Here is a 2286-nt window from a genome sequence, read left to right as displayed (position 1 = left end):
TTGCTTAACTTACTGTGTTTGGGGTCTCCGTTTTGCAGGCTGCAGGTTCGTAGTTCCCGTTGTTTTTGGTGTCTGTCCCCAGTGGCTAAAGTTGGTCAGTGGGTTGTGTAGGTTTCCGGGTGGAGGGGACTAGTGCCTGTATTGTGGTGGATGAGGCTGGATCTTGTCTTTCTGATGGGCAGGTCCACGTCTGGTGGTGTGTTTTGGCGTGTCTGTGGACTTATTATGGTTTTAGGCAACCATCATCTGTTCTTCGCTCAGACAGGACAGGGTTAAAGGAGCAGCTGATTCGGGCGCTCAGGCTCACTCAGGCCGGGGGGAGGGAGGGGCACAATACTTGGCGAGCCTGCTGCGGCAGAGGCCGGCATGACGTTGCACCAGCCTGAGGCGCGCCTTGTGTTCTCCCGGGGAAGTTTTCCCTGGATTCAGGGACCCTGGCGGTGGCGGGCTGCACAGGGTCCTGGAAGGGAGGTGTGGAGAGTGACCTGTGCTCACACACAGGCTTCTTGGTGGCTGCAGCAGCAGCCTTAGCGTCTCATGCCAGTCTCTGGCATCCGCGCTGATAGCCGCGGCTCGCGCCCATCTCTGGAGCTCCTTTAAGCAGCGCTCTTAATCCCCTCTCCTTGCGCACCAGGAAACAAAGAGGGAAGAAAAAGTCTCTTGCCTCTTCGGCAGGTCCAGACTTTTTCCCGGACTCCCTACCGGCTATCCGCGGGGCACTAACCCCCTGCAGGCTGTGTTCACGCCACCAACCCCAGTCCTCTCCCTACGCTCAGACCGAAGCCCAAGCCTCCGCTCCCAGCCCACGCCCGCCCGGGCTGACCAGCCGGTGAGTGCTGGTCAGCACCGATCCTCTGTGCGGGAATCTCTCCGCTTTGCCCTCCGCACCCTGTGGCTGCGCTCTCCCCTGCGGCTCCGAAACTCCCCTCCTCCGCCACCCTCAGTCTCCGCCTGCGAAGGGGCTTCTAGTGTGTGGAAACCTTTCCTCCTTCATGGCTCCCTCCCACTGGTGCAGGTCCCGTCCCTATTCTTTTGTCTCTGTTTATTCTTTTATCTTTTGCCCTACCCAGGTAGGTGGGGAGTTTCTTGCCTTTAGGGAGGTCTGAGGTCTTCTGCCAGCGTTCAGTAGGTGTTCTGTAGGAGTTGTTCCACGTGTAGATGTATTTCTGATGTATCTGTGGGGAGGAAGGTGATCTCCGCATCTTACTCTTCTACCATCTTCCCAATCCTCCTAAACCATTTTTTAAATAAAGTATTCCTTAAATATTTAAACCAAATATTTTTTCTCTTGTTGTTTAGTTTTGGGGGTTTTTTTGGCTGCCTTGGGTCTTCGTTGCTACACATGGGCTTTTTCTAGCTGTCGTGAGCAGGGACTACTCTTTGTTGTGGTGGATGGGCTTCTCGTTGCAGTGGCTTCTCTTGTTGTGGGGCACGGGCTCTAGACACATGGGCTTCAGTAGTTGCAGCAGCCGGGCCCTAGAGCGCACAGGGTTCAGTAGTTGTGGCACGTGGGCACAGTAGTTGTGGCTCGTGGGCTCTGGAGCGCAGGCTCAGTAGATGTGGCACACGGGCTTATTTGCTCCACGGCATGTGGGATCCTCCCAGACCAGGGATCAAACCCATGTCCCCTGCATTGGCAGGCAAACTCTCAACCACTGCACCACCAGGGAAGTCCAAGCCAAATGTTTTTAATTCTTCTAGACTTCTAGGGTCACCCTTTCCTTTAACACCCAGATAAAACACCTCAAGCCCCATCCTACACTCAGAAATTCCTGTTCCAGGGGATTGCTGTATGGCTGGGAAGGAAGCAGTGCTTATATTCACCTGGTAACCTCACTCCAAATTGCTACACCTATAGAGTTTCCATTTCCTATTGTCCTTTCACCTTCTACAGCTGTGTTCTCTCCATACTATTTCATCACTAGTGTTGACTGAAAAAAAATACATGTCAGAGCTTTGAGTTGAATTTTATTCAGGGTCTTACTGAGAACTATAGCCAGGGAAATAGCCTCTCAGGTAGCTCTGGCTAACTGCTCTGAGGAGGTAAGAGGACAAGCCAGTATATATATATATATATATACACACACACACACACACACACACACACACACACCTCAGTAAAAGGTAACTGCTAGTCACGAGGAACAGGTATCTCTGTTAATGATCTAAGTGTTTTTTAAAATATATATGTGGGAAAACACAAGAATTTGGGTTCATTAAAATTATTTCTGGGATCTCTAACTAACTAAGGGGCTTATTTTTCCAAAGCACAGAGTGACTTATGCT

The sequence above is a fragment of the Neophocaena asiaeorientalis genome, unplaced genomic scaffold (assembly GCF_003031525.2).
Source record: "Neophocaena asiaeorientalis asiaeorientalis breed wild unplaced genomic scaffold, Neophocaena_asiaeorientalis_V1.1 scaffold315, whole genome shotgun sequence".
Classification (NCBI taxonomy): Eukaryota; Metazoa; Chordata; class Mammalia; order Artiodactyla; family Phocoenidae; genus Neophocaena; species Neophocaena asiaeorientalis.
The sequence above is the reverse complement of the archived record's forward strand: the minus strand, read 5'-3'. Positions refer to the sequence as shown.